This window comes from Leiobunum rupestre, chromosome 5 (assembly GCF_980474605.1).
Source record: "Leiobunum rupestre chromosome 5, qqLeiRupe1.1.hap1, whole genome shotgun sequence".
NCBI lineage: Eukaryota > Metazoa > Arthropoda > Arachnida > Opiliones > Sclerosomatidae > Leiobunum > Leiobunum rupestre.
Window position 1 is genome coordinate 42,591,274 of NC_143388.1, and position 16,960 is coordinate 42,608,233.

Genomic DNA, 16,960 nt, shown 5'->3' on the forward strand with positions numbered 1-16,960 from the left:
AGTAGAAATTGCGTTCATCCGATATGGTCTAGTGGCTAGGATATCTGGCTTTCACCTAGAAGGCCCGGGTTCGATTCCCGGTATCGGAGCTTCTCCTTATGTTTAGAAATTGGTTATATTTTCCTTATTTCGACTCTTAAAAAAACGGTGTATTCATGCCTTATAAGCGCGCGCATTGGCGAGAGAGTAGAAATTGCGTTCATCCGATATGGTCTAGTGGCTAGGATATCTGGCTTTCACCCAGAAGGCCCGGGTTCGATTCCCGGTATCGGAGCTTCTCCACATATTTAAAATTTGGTTATATTTTCCTTATCTCGATTCTTAGAAAAAACCGTTGTTTTCATGCCTTATAAGCGCGCGCATTGGTGAGAGAGTAGAAATTGCGTTCATCCGATATGGTCTAGTGGCTAGGATATCTGGCTTTCACCCAGAAGGCCCGGGTTCGATTCCCGGTATCGGAGCTTCTCCTCATATTTAAAAATTGGGTATATTTTCCTTATTTCAACCCTTAAAAAAACGGTATTTTCATGCCTTATAAGCGCGCGCATTGGCGAGAGAGTAGAAATTGCGTTCATCCGATATGGTCTAGTGGCTAGGATATATTGCTTTCACCCAGAAGGCCCGGGTTCGATTCCCGGTATCGGAGCTTCTCCTCATATTTAAAAATTGGTTATATTTTCCTTATTTCGACTCTTAAAAAAACCTTGTTTTCATGCCTTATAAGCGCGCGTATGCCGAGAGAGTAGAGATTTCGTTCATCCGATATGGTCTAGTGGCTAGGATATCTGGCTTTCACCCAAAAGGCCCGGGTTCGATTCCCGGTATCGGAGCTTCTCCTCATATTTAAAAATTGGTTATATTTTCCTTATTTCGACTCTTAAAAAAACCGTGTTTTCATGCCTTATAAGCGCGCGCATTGCCGAGAGAGTAGAAATTGCGTTCATCCGATATGGTCTAGTGGCCCAGAAGGCCCGGCTTCGATTCCCGGTATCGGAGCTTCTCCTCATATTTAAAAATTGGTTATTTTTCCTTATCTCGATTCTTAAAAAAAACCGTGTTTTCATGCCTTATAAGCGCGCGCATTGGCGAGAGAGTAGAAATTGCGTTCATCCGATATGTTCTAGCGGCTAGGATATCTGGCTTTCACCCAGAAGACCCGGGTTCGATTCCCGGTATCGGAGCTTCTCCTCATATTTATAAATTGGTTATATTTTCCTTATTTCGACCCTTAAAAAAAATGGTATTTTCATGCCTTATAAGCGCGCGCATTGGCGAGAGAGTAGAAGTTGTGTTAATCCGATATATTCTAGTGGCTAGGATATCTGGCTTTCATCCAGAAGGCCTGGGTTCGATTCCCGGTATCGGAGCTTCTCCTTATGTTTAGAAATTGGTTATATTTTCGTTATCTCGATTCTTAAAAAAAACCGTGTTTTCATGCCTCATAAGCGCGCGCATTGGCGAGAGAGTAGAAATTGCTATCATCCGATATGGTCTAGCGGCTAGGATATCTGGCTTTCACCCAGAAGGCCCGGGTTCGATTCCCGGTATCGGAGCTTCTCCTTATGTTTAAAAATTGGTTATATTTTCGTTATCTCGATTCTTAAAAAAAACCGTGTTTTCATGCCTCATAAGCGCGCGCATTGGCGAAAGAGTAGAAATTGCTATAATCCGATATGGTCTAGTGGCTAGAATATCTGGCTTTCACCCAGCAGGCCCGAGTTCGATTCCCGGTATCGGAGCTTCTCCTCATTTTTAAAATTTGGTTATGTTTTTCTTATCTCGATTCTTAAAAAAAACGGCGTTTTTATGCCTTATAAGCGCGCGCATTGGCGAGAGAGTAGCAATTGCGTTCATCCGATATGGTCTAGTGGCTTGGATATCTGGCTTTCACCCAGAGGGCCCGGGTTCTATTCCCGGTATCAGAGCTTCTCCTCATAGTTAAAATTTGGTTATATTTTCCTTATCTCGATTCTTAAAAAAAAACCGTGTTTTCATGCCTTATAAGCGCGCGCATTGGCGATAGAGTAGAAATTGCGTTCATCCGATATGGTCTAGTGGCTTGGATATCTGGCTTTCACCCAGAGGGCCCGGGTTCTATTTCCGGTATCGGAGCTTCTCCTCATATTTAAAATTTGTTTATATTTTCCTTATCTCGACTCTTAAAAAAACCGTGTTTTCATGCCTTATAAGCGCGCGCATTGCCGAGAGAACAGAAATTGCGTTCATCCGATATGGTCTAGTGGCCCAGAAGGCCCGGCTTCGATTCCCGGTATCGGAGCTTCTCCTCATATTTAAAAATTGGTTATATTTTCCTTATTTCGACTCTTAAAAAAACCGTGTTTTCATGCCTTATAAGCGCGCGCATTGCCGAAAGAACAGAAATTGCGTTCATCCGATATGGTCTAGTGGCCCAGAAGGCCCGGCTTCGATTCCCGGTATCGGAGCTTCTCCTCATATTTAAAAATTGGTTATATTTTCCTTATTTCGACTCTTAAAAAAACCGTGTTTTCATGTTTTATAAGCGCGCGCTTTGCCGAGAGAGTAGAAATTGCGTTCATCCGATATGGTCTAGTGGCTAGGATATCTGGCTTTCACCCAGAAGGCGCGGGTTCGATTCCATGTATTGGAGGTTCTCCTCATATTTCAAAATTGGTTATATTTTCCTTATTTCGACTCTTAAAAAAACCCGTGTTTTCATGCCTTATAAGCGCGCGCATTGGCGAGAGAGTAGAAATTGCGTTCATCCGATATGGTCTAGTGGCTAGGATATCTGGCTTTCACCCAGAAGGCCCAGGTTTTATTCCCGGTATCGGAGCTTCTCCTCATATTTAAAAATTGGTTATATTTTCCTTATTTCGACCCTTAAAAAAAACGGTATTTTAATGCCTTATAAGCGCGCGCATTGGCGAGAGAGTAAAAATAGTGTTTATCCGATATGGTCTAGTGGCTAGGATATCTGGCTTTCACCCAGCAGGCCCGAGTTCGATTCCCGGTATCGGAGCTTCTCCTCATATTTAAAATTTGGTTATATTTTCCTTATCTCGATTCTTAAAAAAAACGGTGTTTTCATGCCTTATAACCGCGAGCATTGGCGAGAGAGTAGAAATTGCATTCATCCGATATGTTCTAGTGGCTAGGATATCTTGCTTTCACCCAGAAGGCCCGGGTTCGATTCCCGGTAGCGGAGCTTCTCCTCATATTTAAAAATTGGTTATATTTTCCTTATTTCGACTCTTAAAAAAACGGTGTATTCATGCCTTATAAGCGCGCGCATTGGCGAGAGAGTAGAAATTGCGTTCATCCGATATGGTCTAGTGGCTAGGATATCTGGCTTTCACCCAGAAGGCCCGGGTTCGATTCCCGGTATCGGAGCTTCTCCACATATTTAAAATTTGGTTATATTTTCCTTATCTCGATTCTTAGAAAAAACCGTTGTTTTCATGCCTTATAAGCGCGCGCATTGGTGAGAGAGTAGAAATTGCGTTCATCCGATATGGTCTAGTGGCTAGGATATCTGGCTTTCACCCAGAAGGCCCGGGTTCGATTCCCGGTATCGGAGCTTCTCCTCATATTTAAAAATTGGGTATATTTTCCTTATTTCAACCCTTAAAAAAACCGTGTTTTCATGACTTATAAGCGCGCGCTTTGCCGAGAGAGTAGAAATTGCGTTCATCCGATATGGTCTAGTGGCTAGGATATCTGGCTTTCACCTAGAAGGCCCGGGTTCGATTCCCGGTATCGGAGCTTCTCCTTATGTTTAGAAATTGGTTATATTTTCCTTATTTCGACTCTTAAAAAAACGGTGTATTCATGCCTTATAAGCGCGCGCATTGGCGAGAGAGTAGAAATTGCGTTCATCCGATATGGTCTAGTGGCTAGGATATCTGGCTTTCACCCAGAAGGCCCGGGTTCGATTCCCGGTATCGGAGCTTCTCCACATATTTAAAATTTGGTTATATTTTCCTTATCTCGGTTCTTAGAAAAAACCGTTGTTTTCATGCCTTATAAGCGCGCGCATTGGTGAGAGAGTAGAAATTGCGTTCATCCGATATGGTCTAGTGGCTAGGATATCTGGCTTACACCCAGAAGGCCCGGGTTCGATTCCCGGTATCGGAGCTTCTCCTCATATTTAAAAATTGGGTATATTTTCCTTATTTCAACCCTTAAAAAAACGGTATTTTCTTCCTTATAAGCGCGCGCATTGGCGAGAGAGTAGAAATTTCGTTCATCCGATATGGTCTAGTGGCTAGGATATATTGCTTTCACCCAGAAGGCCCGGGTTCGATTCCTGGTATCGGAGATTCTCCTCATATTTAAAAATTGGTTATATTTTCCTTATTTCGACTCTTAAAAAAACCATGTTTTCATGCCTTATAAGCGCGCGTATGCCGAGAGAGTAGAGATTTCGTTCATCCGATATGGTCTAGTGGCTAGGATATCTGGCTTTCACCCAGAAGGCCCGGGTTCGATTCCCGGTATCGGAGATTCTCCTCATATTTAAAAATTGGTTATATTTTCCTTATTTCGACTCTTAAAAAAACGGTGTATTCATGCCTTATAAGCGCGCGCATTGGCGAGAGAGTAGAAATTGCGTTCATCCGATATGGTCTAGTGGCTAGGATATCTGGCTTTCACCCAGAAGGCCCGGGTTCGATTCCCGGTATCGAAGCTTCTCCTCATATTTAAAAATTGGTTATATTTTCCTTATTTCGACTCTTAAAAAAACGGTGTATTCATGCCTTATAAGCGCGCGCATTGGCGAGAGAGTAGAAATTGCGTTCATCCGATATGGTCTAGTGGCTAGGATATCTGGCTTTCACCCAGAAGGCCCGGGTTCGATTCCCGGTATCGGAGCTTCTCCACATATTTAAAATTTGGTTATATTTTCCTTATCTCGATTCTTAGAAAAAACCGTTGTTTTCATGCCTTATAAGCGCGCGCATTGGTGAGAGAGTAGAAATTGCGGTCATCCGATATGGTCTAGTGGCTAGGATATCTTGCTTTCACCCAGAAGGCTAGGGTTCGATTCCCGGTATCGGAGCTTCTCCTCATATTTAAAAATTGGGTATATTTTCCTTATTTCGACCCTTAAAAAACGGTATTTTCATGCCTTATAAGCGCGCGCATTGGCGAGAGAGTCGAAATTGCGTTCATCCGATATGGTCTAGTGGCAAAGATATCTTGCTTTCACCCAGAAGGCCCGGGTTCGATTCCCGGTATCGGAGCTTCTCCTCATATTTAAAAATTTGTTGTATTTTCCTTATTTCGACTCTTAAAAAAACCGTTGTTTTCATGCCTTATAAGCGCGCGCATTGGTGAGAGAGTAGAAATTGCGGTCATCCGATATGGTCTAGTGGCTAGGATATCTGGCTTTCACCCAGAAGGCCCGGGTTCGATTCCCGGTATCGGAGCTTCTCCTCATATTTAAAAATTGGGTATATTTTCCTTATTTCGACCCTTAAAAAAACCGTGTTTTCATGCCTTATAAGCGCGCGCATTGCCGAGAGAGTAGAAATTGCGTTCATCCGATATGGTCTAGTGGCCCAGAAGGCCCGGCTTCGATTCCCGGTATCGGAGCTTCTCCTCATATTTAAAAATTGGTTATATTTTTCTTATCTCGATTCTTAAAAAAACCGTGTTTTCATGCCTTATAAGCGCGCGCATTGGCGAGAGAGTAGAAATTGCGTTCATCCAATATGGTCTAGCGGCTAGGATATCTGGCTTTCACCTAGAAGGTCCGGGTTCGATTCCCGGTATCGGAGCTTCTCCTCATATTTAAAAATTGGTTATATTTTCCTTATTTCGACCCTTAAAAAAAATGGTATTTTCATGCCTTATAAGCGCGCGCATTGTTGAGAGAGTAGAAGTTGTGTTAATCCGATATGTTCTAGTGGCTAGGATATCTGGCTTTCATCCAGAAGGCCCGGGTTCGATTCCCGGTATCGGAGCTTCTCCTTATGTTTAGAAATTGGTTATATTTTCGTTATCTCGATTCTGAAAAAAAACCGTGTTTTCATGCCTCATAAGCGCGCGCATTGGCGAGAGAGTAGAACTTGCGTTCATCCGATATGGTCTAGTGGCTAGGATATCTGGCTTTCACCTAGAAGGCCCGGGTTCGATTCCCGGTATCGGAGCTTCTCCTCATATTTAAAAATTGGTTATATTTTCGTTATTTCGACTCTTAAAAAAACCGTGTTTTCATGCCTTATAAGCGCGCGCTTTGCCGAGAGAGTAGAAGTTGCGTTCATCCGATATGGTCTAGTGGCTAGGATATCTGGCTTTCACCCAGAAGGCCCGGGTTCGATTCATTGTATCGGAGCTTCTCCTCATATTTAAAAATTGGTTATATTTTCGTTATTTCGACTCTTAAAAAAACCGTGTTTTCATGCCTTATAAGCGCGCGCTTTGCCGAGAGAGTAGAAATTGCGTTCATCCGATATGGTCTAGTGGCTTGGATATCTGGCGTTCACCCAGAGGGCCCGGGTTCGATTCCCGGTATCGGAGCTTCTCCTTATATTTAAAAATTGGTTATATTTTCGTTATTTCGACTCTTAAAAAAACCGTGTTTTCATGCCTTATAAGCACGCGCTTTGCCGAGAGAGTAGAAATTGCGTTCATCCGATATGGTCTAGTGGCTAGGATATCTGGCTTTCACCTAGAAGGTCCGGGTTCGATTCCCGGTATCGGAGCTTCTCCTCATATTTAAAAATTGGTTATATTTTCCTTATTTCGACCCTTAAAAAAAATGGTATTTTCATGCCTTATAAGCGCGCGCATTGGCGAGAGAGTAGAAGTTGTGTTAATCCGATATGTTCTAGTGGCTAGGATATCTGGCTTTCATCCAGAAGGCCCGGGTTCGATTCCCGGTATCGGAGCTTCTCCTTATGTTTAGAAATTGGTTATATTTTCGTTATCTCGATTCTTAAAAAAAACCGTGTTTTCATGCCTCATAAGCGCGCGCATTGGCGAGAGAGTAGAAATTGCGTTCATCCGATATGGTCTAGTGGCTAGGATATCTGGCTTTCACCCAGAAGGCCCGGGTTCGATTCCCGGTATCGGAGCTTCTCCTTAGGTTTAGAAATTGGTTATATTTTCGTTATCTCGATTCTTAAAAAAAAACCGTGTTTTCATGCCTCATAAGCGCGCGCATTGGCGAGAGAGTAGGAATTGCGTTTATCCGATATGGTCTAGCGGCTAGGATATCTGGCTTTCACCCAGAAGGCCCGGGTTCGATTCCCGGTATCGGAGCTTCTCCTTATATTTAAAAATTGGTTATATTTTCGTTATTTCGACTCTTAAAAAACCGTGTTTTCATGCCTTATAAGCGCGCGCTTTGCCGAGAGAGTAGAAATTGCGTTCATCCGATATGGTTTAGTGGCTAGGATATCTGGCTTTCACCTAGAAGGCCCGGGTTCGATTCCCGGTATCGGAGCTTCTCCTCATATTTAAAAATTGGTTATATTTTCCTTATTTCGACCCTTAAAAAAAATGGTATTTTCATGCCTTATAAGCGCGCGCATTGGCGAGAGAGTAGAAGTTGTGTTAATCCGATATGTTCTAGTGGCTAGGATATCTGGCTTTCATCCAGAAGGCCCGGGTTCGATTCCCGGTATCGGAGCTTCTCCTTATGTTTAGAAATTGGTTATATTTTCGTTATCTCGATTCTGAAAAAAAACCGTGTTTTCATGCCTCATAAGCGCGCGCATTGGCGAGAGAGTAGAAATCGCGTTCATCCGATATGGTCTAGTGGCTAGGATATCTGGCTTTCACCCAGAAGGCCCGGGTTCGATTCCCGGTATCGGAGCTTCTCCTTATGTTTAAAAATTGTTTATATTTTCGTTATCTCGATTCTTAAAAAAAAACCGTGTTTTCATGCCTCATAAGCGCGCGTATTGGCGAGAGAGTAGAAATAGTGTTTATCCGATATGGTCTAGTGGCTAGGATATCTGGCTTTCACCCAGCAGGCCCGAGTTCGATTCCCGGTATCGGAGCTTCTCCTCATTTTTAAAATTTGGTTATATTTTTCTTATCTCGATTCTTAAAAAAAACGGCGTTTTCATGCCTTATAAGCGCGCGCATTGGCGAGAGAGTAGAAATTGCGTTCATCTGATATGGTCTAGTGGCTTGGATATCTGGCGTTCACCCAGAGGGCCCGGGTTCTATTCCCGGTATAGGAGCTTCTCCTCATATTTAAAATTTGGTTATATTTTCCTTATCTCGATTCTTAAAAAAAAACCGTGTTTTCATGCCTTATAAGCGCGCGCATTGGCGAGAGAGTAAAAATTGCGTTCATCCGATATGGTCTAGTGGCTTGGATATCTGGCTTTCACCCAGAGGGCCCGGGTTCTATTCCCGGTATCGGAGCTTCTCCTCATATTTAAAATTTGGTTATATTTTCCTTATATCGATTCTTAAAAAAAAAACGTGTTTTCATGCCTTATAAGCGCGCGCATTGGCGAGAGAGTAGAAATTGTGTATATCCGATATGGTCTAGTGGCTAGGATATCTGGCTTTCACCCAGAAGGCCCGGGTTCGATTCCCGGTATAGGAGCTTCTCCTCATATTTAAAAATTGGTTATATTTTCGTTATTTCGACTCTTAAAAAAACCGTGTTTTCATGCCTTATAAGCGCGCGCATTGCCGAGAGAGTAGAAATTGCGTTCATCCGATATGGTCTAGTGGCCCAGAAGGCCCGGCTTCGATTCTCGGTATCGGAGCTTCTGCTCATATTTAAAAATTGGTTATATTTTCCTTATCTCGATTCTTAAAAAAAACCGTGTTTTCATGCCTTATAAGCGCGCGCATTGGCGAGAGAGTAGAAATTGCGTTCATCCGATATGGTCTAGCGGCTAGGATATCTGGCTTTCACCCAGAAGGCCCGGGTTCGATTCCCGGTATCGGAGCTTCTCCTTATATTTAAAAATTGGTTATATTTTCGTTATTTCGACTCTTAAAAAAACCACTCCCACTGTCCCTATCTAGTGGTGTGATGGGGTCACTGGAGCCTGTGGGGGGCTCCATACACGGCTCTCAAGGTCATGTGATCGGGGCGCTGGGTCACTGGAACCTCATGGGTGTTCCACACTCGTCATTCTGTGACCTACTAAGGAGGGTAGTTTGCAGTGGAAGAGGAAGCCACTCTAGTCCTCAGCTGTGCGAGGGTGGGTCTCGGGCAGCCCATGGTGTCGCCTTTTGTTGGGCCGTGATGAGGGCGTTTGTTTGCTATATGTGAGGCGGTCAAAATGGCTGTCTCACTGGCCGAACGTTGTTTCGCAAAGCGCACTTTTGTCCGGGGCTGGTTGTTTTGGTGGCCGCTGTAGTGCTTAAGGCGGAGCAGCGGGGTACAAATACATATACTTATATATCTTAAAAAAACCGTGTTTTCATGCCTTATAAGCGCGCGCTTTGCCGAGAGAGTAGAAGTTGCGTTCATCCGATATGGTCTAGTGGCTAGGATATCTGGCTTTCACCCAGAAGGCCCGGGTTCGATTCATTGTATCGGAGCTTCTCCTCATATTTAAAAATTGGTTATATTTTCGTTATTTCGACTCTTAAAAAAACCGTGTTTTCATGCCTTATAAGCGCGCGCTTTGCCGAGAGAGTAGAAGTTGCGTTCATCCGATATGGTCTAGTGGCTAGGATATCTGGCTTTCACCCAGAAGGCCCGGGTTCGATTCCCGGTATCGGAGCTTCTCCTCATATTTAACAATTGGTTATATTTTCCTTATTTCGACCCTTAAAAAAACGGTATTTTCATGCCTTATAAGCGCGCGCATTGGCGAGAGAGAGTAGAAATTGTGTTTATCCGATATGGTCTAGTGGCTAGGATATCTGGCTTTCACCCAGAAGGCCCGGGTTCGATTCCCGGTATCGGAGCTTCTCCTCATTTTTAAAATTTGGTTATATTTTTCTTATCTCGATTCTTAAAAAAAACGGCGTTTTCATGCCTTATAAGCGCGCGCATTGGCGAGAGAGTAGAAATTGCGTTCATCCGATATGGTCTAGTGGCTTGGATATCTGGCGTTCACCCAGAGGGCCCGGGTTCTATTCCCATTATAGGAGCTTCTCCTCATATTTAAAATTTGGTTATATTTTCCTTATCTCGATTCTTAAAAAAAAACCGTGTTTTCATGCCTTATAAGCGCGCGCATTGGCGAGAGAGTAAAAATTGCGTTCATCCGATATGGTCTAGTGGCTTGGATATCTGGCTTTCACCCAGAGGGCCCGGGTTCTATTCCCGGTATCGGAGCTTCTCCTCATATTTAAAATTTGGTTATATTTTCCTTATATCGATTCTTAAAAAAAAACCGTGTGTTCATGCCTTATAAGCGCGCGTATTGCCGAGAGAGTAGAAATTGCGTTCATCCGATATGGTCTAGTGGCCCAGAAGGCCCGGCTTCGATTTTCGGTATCGGAGCTTCTCCTCATATTTAAAAATTGGTTATATTTTCCTTATCTCGATTCTTAAAAAAAACCGTGTTTTCATGCCTTATAAGCGCGCGCATTGGCGAGAGAGTAGAAATTGCGTTCATCCGATATGGTCTAGTGGCTTGGATATCTGGCTTTCACCCAGAGGGCCCGGGTTTTATTCCCGGTATCGGAGCTTCTCCTCATATTTAAAATCTGGTTATATTTTCCTTATATCGATTCTTAAAAAAAAACCGTGTTTTCATGCCTTATAAGCGCGCGCATTGGCGAGAGAGTAGAAATTGTGTTTATCCGATATGGTCTAGTGGCCCAGAAGGCCCGGCTTCGATTCTCGGTATCGGAGCTTCTCCTCATATTTAAAAATTGGTTATATTTTCCTTATTTCGACTCTTAAAAAAACCGTGTTTTCATGCCTTATAAGCGCGCGCATTGCCGAGAGAGTAGAAATTGCGTTCATCCGATATGGTCTAGTGGCCCAGAAGGCCCGGCTTCGATTCTCGGTATCGGAGCTTCTCCTCATATTTAAAAATTGGTTATATTTTCCTTATCTCGATTCTTAAAAAAAACCGTGTTTTCATGCCTTATAAGCGCGCGCATTGGCGAGAGAGTAGAAATTGCGTTCATCCGATATGGTCTAGCGGCTAGGATATCTGGCTTTCACCCAGAAGGCCCGGGTTCGATTCCCGGTATCGGAGCTTCTCCTCATATTTAAAAATTGGTTATATTTTCCTTATCTCGATTCTTAAAAAAAACCGTGTTTTCATGCCTTATAAGCGCGCGCTTTGCCGAGAGAGTAGAAATTGCGTTCATCCGATATGGTCTAGTAGCTAGGATATCTGGCTTTCACCCAGAAGCACCGGGTTCGATTCCCGGTATCGGAGCTTCTCCTTATATTTAAAAATTGGTTATATTTTCGTTATTTCGACTCTTAAAAAAACCGTGTTTTCATGCCTTATAAGCGCGCGCTTTGCCGAGAGAGTAGAAATTGCGTTCATCCGATATGGTCTAGTAACTAGGATATCTGGCTTTCACCTAGAAGGCCCGGGTTCGATTCCCGGTATCGGAGCTTCTCCTTATATTTAAAAATTGGTTATATTTTCGTTATTTCGACTCTTAAAAAAACCGTGTTTTCATACCTTATAAGCGCGCGCTTTGCCGAGAGAGTAGAAGTTGCATTCATCCGATATGGTCTAGTGGCTAGGATATCTGGTTTTCATCCAGAAGGCCCGGGTTCGATTCCCGGTATCGGACCTTCTCCTTATGTTTAGAAATTGGTTATATTTTCGTTATCTCGATTCTTAAAAAAAACCGTGTTTTCATGCCTCATAAGCGCGCGCATTGGCGAGAGAGTAGGAATTGCGTTTATCCGATATGGTCTAGCGGCTAGGATATCTGGCTTTCACCCAGAAGGCTCGGGTTCGATTCCCGGTATCGGAGCTTCTCCTTATATTTAAAAATTGGTTATATTTTCGTTATTTCGACTCTTAAAAAAACCGTGTTTTCATGCCTTATAAGCGCGCGCTTTGCCGAGAGAGTAGAAATTGCGTTTATCCGATATGGTCTAGTGGCTAGGATATCTGGCTTTCACCTAGAAGGCCCGGGTTCGATTCCCGGTATCGGAGCTTCTCCTCATATTTAAAAATTGGTTATATTTTCCTTATTTCGACCCTTAAAAAAAATGGTATTTTCATGCCTTATAAGCGCGCGCATTGGCGAGAGAGTAGAAATTGTGTTAATCCGATATGTTCTAGTGGCTAGGATATCTGGCTTTCATCCAGAAGGCCCGGGTTCGATTCCCGGTATTGGAGCTTCTCCTTATGTTTAGAAATTGGTTATATTTTCGTTATCTCGATTCTTAAAAAAAACCGTGTTTTCATGCCTCATAAGCGCGCGCATTGGCGAGAGAGTAGAAATTGCGTTCATCCGATATGGTCTAGTGGCTAGGATATCTGGCTTTCACCCAGAAGGCCCGGGTTCAATTCCCGGTATCGGAGCTTCTCCTTATGTTTAAAAATTGGTTATATTTTCGTTATCTCGATTCTTAAAAAAAACCGTGTTTTCATGCCTTATAAGCGCGCGCATTGGCGAGAGAGTAAAAATTGCGTTCATCCGATATGGTCTAGTGGCTTGGATATCTGGCTTTCACCCAGAACGCCCGGGTTCGATTCCCGGTATCGGAGCTTCTCCTCATATTTAAAATTTGGTTATATTTTCCTTATATCGATTCTTAAAAAAAAACCGTGTTTTCATGCCTTATAAGCGCGCGCATTGGCGAGAGAGTAGAAATTGTGTTTATCCGATATGGTCTAGTGGCTAGGATATTTGGCTTTCACCCAGAAGGCCCGGGTTCGATTCCCGGTATCGGACCTTCTCCTCATATTTAAAAATTGGTTATATTTTCCTTATTTCGACTCTTAAAAAAACCGTGTTTTCATGCCTTATAAGCGCGCGCATTGCCGAGAGAGTAGAAATTGCGTTCATCCGATATGGTCTAGTGGCCCAGAAGGCCCGGCTTCGATTCTCGGTATCGGAGCTTCTCCTCATATTTAAAAATTGGTTATATTTTCCTTATCTCGATTCTTAAAAAAAAACCGTGTTTTCATGCCTTATAAGCGCGCGCATTGGCGAGAGAGTAGAAATTGCGTTCATCCGATATGGTCTAGTGGCTTGGATATCTGGCTTTCACCCAGAGGGCCCGGGTTCTATTCCCGGTATCGGAGCTTCTCCTCAGATTGAAAATTTGGTTATATTTTCCTTATATCGATTCTTAAAAAAAAACCGTGTTTTCATGCCTTATAAGCGCGCGCATTGGCGAGAGAGTAGAAATTGTGTTTATCCGATATGGTCTAGTGGCTAGGATATCTGGCTTTCACCCAGAAGGCCCGGGTTCGATTCCCGGTATCGGAGCTTCTCCTTATATTTAAAAATTGGTTATATTTTCGTTATTTCGACTCTTAAAAAAACCGTGTTTTCATACCTTATAAGCGCGCGCTTTGCCGAGAGAGTAGAAGTTGCATTCATCCGATATGGTCTAGTGGCTAGGATATCTGGCTTTCATCCAGAAGGCCCGGGTTCGATTCCCGGTATCGGACCTTCTCCTTATGTTTAGAAATTGGTTATATTTTCGTTATCTCGATTCTTAAAAAAAACCGTGTTTTCATGCCTAATAAGCGCGCGCATTGGCGAGAGAGTAGAAATTGCGTTTATCCGATATGGTCTAGCGGCTAGGATATCTGGCTTTCACCCAGAAGGCTCGGGTTCGATTCCCGGTATCGGAGCTTCTCCTTATATTTAAAAATTGGTTATATTTTCGTTATTTCGACTCTTAAAAAAACCGTGTTTTCATGCCTTATAAGCGCGCGCTTTGCCGAGAGAGTAGAAATTGCGTTCATCCGATATGGTCTAGTGGCTAGGATATCTGGCTTTCACCTGGAAGGCCCGGGTTCGATTCCCGGTATCGGAGCTTCTCCTCATATTTAAAAATTGGTTATATTTTCCTTATTTCGACCCTTAAAAAAATGGTATTTTCATGCCTTATAAGCGCGCGCATTGGCGAGAGAGTAGAAATTGTGTTAATCCGATATGTTCTAGTGGCTAGGATATCTGGCTTTCATCCAGAAGGCCCGGATTCGATTCCCGGTATTGGAGCCTCTCCTTATGTTTAGAAATTGGTTATATTTTCGTTATCTCGATTCTTAAAAAAAACCGTGTTTTCATGCCTCATAAGCGCGCGCATTGGCGAGAGAGTAGAAATTGCGTTCATCCGATATGGTCTAGTGGCTAGGATATCTGGCTTTCACCCAGAAGGCCCGGGTTGATTCCCGGTATCGGAGCTTCTCCTTATGTTTAAAAATTGGTTATATTTTCGTTATCTCGATTCTTAAAAAAAAACGTGTTTTCATGCCTCATAAGCGCGCGCATTGGCGAGAGAGTAAAAATTGCGTTCATCCGATATGGTCTAGTGGCTTGGATATCTGGCTTTCACCCAGAAGGCCCGGGTTCGATTCCCGGTATCGGAGCTTCTTATCATATTTAAAAATTGGTTATATTTTCCTTATTTCGACTCTTAAAAAAACCCGTGTTTTCATGCCTTATAAGCGCGCGCATTGGCGAGAGAGTAGAAATTGCGTTCATCCGATATGGTCTAGTGGCTAGGATATCTGGCTTTCACCCAGACGGCGCGGGTTCGATTCCATGTATTGGAGGTTCTCCTCATATTTAAAAATTGGTTATATTTTCCTTATTTCGACTCTTAAAAAAACCCGTGTTTTCATGCCTTATAAGCGCGCGCATTGGCGAGAGAGTAGAAATTGCGTTCATCCGATATGGTCTAGTGGCTAGGATATCTGGCTTTCACCCAGAAGGCCCGGGTTCGATTCCCGGTATCGGAGCTTCTCCTTATGTTTAAAAATTGGTTATATTTTCGTTATCTCGATTCTTAAAAAAAACCGTGTTTTCATGCCTTATAAGCGCGCGCATTGGCGAGAGAGTAAAAATTGCGTTCATCCGATATGGTCTAGTGGCTTGGATATCTGGCTTTCACCCAGAAGGCCCGGGTTCGATTCCCGGTATCGGAGCTTCTCCTCATATTTAAAATTTGGTTATATTTTCCTTATATCGATTCTTAAAAAAAAACCGTGTTTTCATGCCTTATAAGCGCGCGCATTGGCGAGAGAGTAGAAATTGTGTTTATCCGATATGGTCTAGTGGCTAGGATATTTGGCTTTCACCCAGAAGGCCCGGGTTCGATTCCCGGTATCGGAGCTTCTCCTCATATTTAAAAATTGGTTATATTTTCCTTATTTCGACTCTTAAAAAAACCGTGTTTTCATGCCTTATAAGCGCGCGCATTGCCGAGAGAGTAGAAATTGCGTTCATCCGATATGGTCTAGTGGCCCAGAAGGCCCGGCTTCGATTCTCGGTATCGGAGCTTCTCCTCATATTTAAAAATTGGTTATATTTTCCTTATCTCGATTCTTAAAAAAAAACCGTGTTTTCATGCCTTATAAGCGCGCGCATTGGCGAGAGAGTAGAAATTGCGTTCATCCGATATGGTCTAGTGGCTTGGATATCTGGCTTTCACCCAGAGGGCCCGGGTTCTATTCCCGGTATCGGAGCTTCTCCTCATATTTAAAATTTGGTTATATTTTCCTTATATCGATTCTTAAAAAAAAACCGTGTTTTCATGCCTTATAAGCGCGCGCATTGGCGAGAGAGTAGAAATTGTGTTTATCCGATATGGTCTAGTGGCTAGGATATCTGGCTTTCACCCAGAAGGCCCGGGTTCGATTCCCGGTATCGGAGCTTCTCCTTATATTTAAAAATTGGTTATATTTTCGTTATTTCGACTCTTAAAAAAACCGTGTTTTCATACCTTATAAGCGCGCGCTTTGCCGAGAGAGTAGAAGTTGCATTCATCCGATATGGTCTAGTGGCTAGGATATCTGGCTTTCATCCAGAAGGCCCGGGTTTGATTCCCGGTATCGGACCTTCTCCTTATGTTTAGAAATTGGTTATATTTTCCTTATATCGATTCTTTAAAAAAAACCGTGTTTTCATGCCTTATAAGCGCGCGCATTGGCGAGAGAGTAGAAATTGTGTTTATCCGATATGGTCTAGTGGCTAGGATATCTGGCTTTCACCCAGAAGGCTCGGGTTCGATTCCCGGTATCGGAGCTTCTCCTTATATTTAAAAATTGGTTATATTTTCGTTATTTCGACTCTTAAAAAAACCGTGTTTTCATGCCTTATAAGCGCGCGCTTTGCCGAGAGAGTAGAAATTGCGTTCATCCGATATGGTCTAGTGGCTAGGATATCTGGCTTTCACCTGGAAGGCCCGGGTTCGATTCCCGGTATCGGAGCTTCTCCTCATATTTAAAAATTGGTTATATTTTCCTTATTTCGACCCTTAAAAAAATGGTATTTTCATGCCTTATAAGCGCGCGCATTGGCGAGAGAGTAGAAATTGTGTTAATCCGATATGTTCTAGTGGCTAGGATATCTGGCTTTCATCCAGAAGGCCCGGGTTCGATTCCCGGTATTGGAGCCTCTCCTTATGTTTAGAAATTGGTTATATTTTCGTTATCTCGATTCTTAAAAAAAACCGTGTTTTCATGCCTCATAAGCGCGCGCATTGGCGAGAGAGTAGAAATTGCGTTCATCCGATATGGTCTAGTGGCTAGGATATCTGGCTTTCACCCAGAAGGCCCGGGTTCGATTCCCGGTATCGGAGCTTCTCCTTATGTTTAAAAATTGGTTATATTTTCGTTATCTCGATTCTTAAAAAAAAACGTGTTTTCATGCCTTATAAGCGCGCGCATTGGCGAGAGAGTAAAAATTGCGTTCATCCGATATGGTCTAGTGGCTTGGATATCTGGCTTTCACCCAGAAGGCCCGGGTTCGATTCCCGGTATCGGAGCTTCTCCTCATATTTAAAAATTGGTTATATTTTCCTTATTTCGACCCTTAAAAAAAATGGTATTTTCATGCCTTATAAGCGCGCGCATTGGCGAGAGAGTAGAAATTGCGTTCA

At 43.1% G+C, this 16,960-nt stretch overlaps 33 non-coding genes across 33 annotated transcripts; all 33 read left to right on the top strand.

The window, feature by feature from the left end:
* The first annotated feature begins 17 nt into the window (after nt 1-17).
* On the top strand, nt 18-89 carry TRNAE-UUC (transfer RNA glutamic acid (anticodon UUC)). Its single transcript has one exon. It is a non-coding gene; the product is annotated as a tRNA-Glu (tRNA).
* A 113-nt stretch (nt 90-202) lies between these two features.
* On the top strand, nt 203-274 carry TRNAE-UUC (transfer RNA glutamic acid (anticodon UUC)). Its single transcript has one exon. It is a non-coding gene; the product is annotated as a tRNA-Glu (tRNA).
* Nucleotides 275-389: 115 nt separating this feature from the next.
* On the top strand, nt 390-461 carry TRNAE-UUC (transfer RNA glutamic acid (anticodon UUC)). The gene has a single exon. It is a non-coding gene; the product is annotated as a tRNA-Glu (tRNA).
* Nucleotides 462-1,481: 1,020 nt separating this feature from the next.
* On the top strand, nt 1,482-1,553 carry TRNAE-UUC (transfer RNA glutamic acid (anticodon UUC)). The gene has a single exon. It is a non-coding gene; the product is annotated as a tRNA-Glu (tRNA).
* Nucleotides 1,554-3,300: 1,747 nt separating this feature from the next.
* TRNAE-UUC (transfer RNA glutamic acid (anticodon UUC)) lies at nt 3,301-3,372 on the top strand. Its single transcript has one exon. It is a non-coding gene; the product is annotated as a tRNA-Glu (tRNA).
* Nucleotides 3,373-3,487: 115 nt separating this feature from the next.
* TRNAE-UUC (transfer RNA glutamic acid (anticodon UUC)) lies at nt 3,488-3,559 on the top strand. Its single transcript has one exon. It is a non-coding gene; the product is annotated as a tRNA-Glu (tRNA).
* A 113-nt stretch (nt 3,560-3,672) lies between these two features.
* TRNAE-UUC (transfer RNA glutamic acid (anticodon UUC)) lies at nt 3,673-3,744 on the top strand. The gene has a single exon. It is a non-coding gene; the product is annotated as a tRNA-Glu (tRNA).
* A 113-nt stretch (nt 3,745-3,857) lies between these two features.
* Nucleotides 3,858-3,929, top strand: TRNAE-UUC (transfer RNA glutamic acid (anticodon UUC)). Its single transcript has one exon. It is a non-coding gene; the product is annotated as a tRNA-Glu (tRNA).
* Nucleotides 3,930-4,044: 115 nt separating this feature from the next.
* On the top strand, nt 4,045-4,116 carry TRNAV-UAC (transfer RNA valine (anticodon UAC)). The gene has a single exon. It is a non-coding gene; the product is annotated as a tRNA-Val (tRNA).
* Nucleotides 4,117-4,412: 296 nt separating this feature from the next.
* Nucleotides 4,413-4,484, top strand: TRNAE-UUC (transfer RNA glutamic acid (anticodon UUC)). The gene has a single exon. It is a non-coding gene; the product is annotated as a tRNA-Glu (tRNA).
* Nucleotides 4,485-4,597: 113 nt separating this feature from the next.
* Nucleotides 4,598-4,669, top strand: TRNAE-UUC (transfer RNA glutamic acid (anticodon UUC)). The gene has a single exon. It is a non-coding gene; the product is annotated as a tRNA-Glu (tRNA).
* Nucleotides 4,670-4,782: 113 nt separating this feature from the next.
* TRNAE-UUC (transfer RNA glutamic acid (anticodon UUC)) lies at nt 4,783-4,854 on the top strand. The gene has a single exon. It is a non-coding gene; the product is annotated as a tRNA-Glu (tRNA).
* Nucleotides 4,855-5,339: 485 nt separating this feature from the next.
* TRNAE-UUC (transfer RNA glutamic acid (anticodon UUC)) lies at nt 5,340-5,411 on the top strand. Its single transcript has one exon. It is a non-coding gene; the product is annotated as a tRNA-Glu (tRNA).
* Nucleotides 5,412-6,062: 651 nt separating this feature from the next.
* On the top strand, nt 6,063-6,134 carry TRNAE-UUC (transfer RNA glutamic acid (anticodon UUC)). The gene has a single exon. It is a non-coding gene; the product is annotated as a tRNA-Glu (tRNA).
* Nucleotides 6,135-6,989: 855 nt separating this feature from the next.
* Nucleotides 6,990-7,061, top strand: TRNAE-UUC (transfer RNA glutamic acid (anticodon UUC)). Its single transcript has one exon. It is a non-coding gene; the product is annotated as a tRNA-Glu (tRNA).
* A 115-nt stretch (nt 7,062-7,176) lies between these two features.
* Nucleotides 7,177-7,248, top strand: TRNAE-UUC (transfer RNA glutamic acid (anticodon UUC)). The gene has a single exon. It is a non-coding gene; the product is annotated as a tRNA-Glu (tRNA).
* A 484-nt stretch (nt 7,249-7,732) lies between these two features.
* Nucleotides 7,733-7,804, top strand: TRNAE-UUC (transfer RNA glutamic acid (anticodon UUC)). Its single transcript has one exon. It is a non-coding gene; the product is annotated as a tRNA-Glu (tRNA).
* A 1,027-nt stretch (nt 7,805-8,831) lies between these two features.
* TRNAE-UUC (transfer RNA glutamic acid (anticodon UUC)) lies at nt 8,832-8,903 on the top strand. Its single transcript has one exon. It is a non-coding gene; the product is annotated as a tRNA-Glu (tRNA).
* A 714-nt stretch (nt 8,904-9,617) lies between these two features.
* Nucleotides 9,618-9,689, top strand: TRNAE-UUC (transfer RNA glutamic acid (anticodon UUC)). Its single transcript has one exon. It is a non-coding gene; the product is annotated as a tRNA-Glu (tRNA).
* Nucleotides 9,690-9,804: 115 nt separating this feature from the next.
* Nucleotides 9,805-9,876, top strand: TRNAE-UUC (transfer RNA glutamic acid (anticodon UUC)). The gene has a single exon. It is a non-coding gene; the product is annotated as a tRNA-Glu (tRNA).
* Nucleotides 9,877-11,051: 1,175 nt separating this feature from the next.
* Nucleotides 11,052-11,123, top strand: TRNAE-UUC (transfer RNA glutamic acid (anticodon UUC)). Its single transcript has one exon. It is a non-coding gene; the product is annotated as a tRNA-Glu (tRNA).
* A 484-nt stretch (nt 11,124-11,607) lies between these two features.
* TRNAE-UUC (transfer RNA glutamic acid (anticodon UUC)) lies at nt 11,608-11,679 on the top strand. Its single transcript has one exon. It is a non-coding gene; the product is annotated as a tRNA-Glu (tRNA).
* A 299-nt stretch (nt 11,680-11,978) lies between these two features.
* TRNAE-UUC (transfer RNA glutamic acid (anticodon UUC)) lies at nt 11,979-12,050 on the top strand. Its single transcript has one exon. It is a non-coding gene; the product is annotated as a tRNA-Glu (tRNA).
* A 300-nt stretch (nt 12,051-12,350) lies between these two features.
* On the top strand, nt 12,351-12,422 carry TRNAE-UUC (transfer RNA glutamic acid (anticodon UUC)). The gene has a single exon. It is a non-coding gene; the product is annotated as a tRNA-Glu (tRNA).
* An 841-nt stretch (nt 12,423-13,263) lies between these two features.
* Nucleotides 13,264-13,335, top strand: TRNAE-UUC (transfer RNA glutamic acid (anticodon UUC)). The gene has a single exon. It is a non-coding gene; the product is annotated as a tRNA-Glu (tRNA).
* A 113-nt stretch (nt 13,336-13,448) lies between these two features.
* On the top strand, nt 13,449-13,520 carry TRNAE-UUC (transfer RNA glutamic acid (anticodon UUC)). The gene has a single exon. It is a non-coding gene; the product is annotated as a tRNA-Glu (tRNA).
* An 855-nt stretch (nt 13,521-14,375) lies between these two features.
* On the top strand, nt 14,376-14,447 carry TRNAE-UUC (transfer RNA glutamic acid (anticodon UUC)). The gene has a single exon. It is a non-coding gene; the product is annotated as a tRNA-Glu (tRNA).
* A 300-nt stretch (nt 14,448-14,747) lies between these two features.
* Nucleotides 14,748-14,819, top strand: TRNAE-UUC (transfer RNA glutamic acid (anticodon UUC)). The gene has a single exon. It is a non-coding gene; the product is annotated as a tRNA-Glu (tRNA).
* Nucleotides 14,820-14,933: 114 nt separating this feature from the next.
* Nucleotides 14,934-15,005, top strand: TRNAE-UUC (transfer RNA glutamic acid (anticodon UUC)). The gene has a single exon. It is a non-coding gene; the product is annotated as a tRNA-Glu (tRNA).
* Nucleotides 15,006-15,120: 115 nt separating this feature from the next.
* TRNAE-UUC (transfer RNA glutamic acid (anticodon UUC)) lies at nt 15,121-15,192 on the top strand. Its single transcript has one exon. It is a non-coding gene; the product is annotated as a tRNA-Glu (tRNA).
* A 468-nt stretch (nt 15,193-15,660) lies between these two features.
* Nucleotides 15,661-15,732, top strand: TRNAE-UUC (transfer RNA glutamic acid (anticodon UUC)). The gene has a single exon. It is a non-coding gene; the product is annotated as a tRNA-Glu (tRNA).
* Nucleotides 15,733-16,588: 856 nt separating this feature from the next.
* Nucleotides 16,589-16,660, top strand: TRNAE-UUC (transfer RNA glutamic acid (anticodon UUC)). The gene has a single exon. It is a non-coding gene; the product is annotated as a tRNA-Glu (tRNA).
* Nucleotides 16,661-16,774: 114 nt separating this feature from the next.
* Nucleotides 16,775-16,846, top strand: TRNAE-UUC (transfer RNA glutamic acid (anticodon UUC)). The gene has a single exon. It is a non-coding gene; the product is annotated as a tRNA-Glu (tRNA).
* Nucleotides 16,847-16,960: the final 114 nt, after the last annotated feature.